Below are 519 nucleotides of genomic sequence, written 5' to 3' on the forward strand. Positions count from 1 at the left end.
TTTTCTTTTGAGTTCCGGACTTTTCATTAGGATGGCCTGGGAATCCCTTATTTCATTGAATGTCAAATACCCTTGACCGATATATTGTGTTCACTTTTGCTAGGTAATTGATCCTTGGCTACAGTCCAAGCTCCTTTGCCTTACAAAATATCATATTCCAATTCCTCTGATCTTTTAATGTAGGTGCTGTAAGGTCCTATGTGATCCTGACTGTAGTTTCTCAATATCTGAATTGTTTCTTTCTGGTTGCTTGCAATATTTTCTCCTTAACTTGATAATTCTGGAATTTGGCAACCATATTCCTTGGCGTTTTCAGTTTGGGATCTCTTGCAGGATGTGATTGGTGGATTCTTTTGATCACTCTTTTGCCCTCTAGATCTAAGTCGTCATGGAAATTTTCTTTGATGATTACTTGGAAATTACCCTCCAGGTTCTTTTTTTCACAGTGACTTTCTGGTAGGGCAATAATTCTTCTATTTTCTCTGCTGGATCTATTTTTCTGGCCAGTTGTTTTTCCAA

This window comes from Notamacropus eugenii, chromosome 2 (genome assembly GCF_028372415.1).
Source record: "Notamacropus eugenii isolate mMacEug1 chromosome 2, mMacEug1.pri_v2, whole genome shotgun sequence".
Lineage (NCBI taxonomy): Eukaryota > Metazoa > Chordata > Mammalia > Diprotodontia > Macropodidae > Notamacropus > Notamacropus eugenii.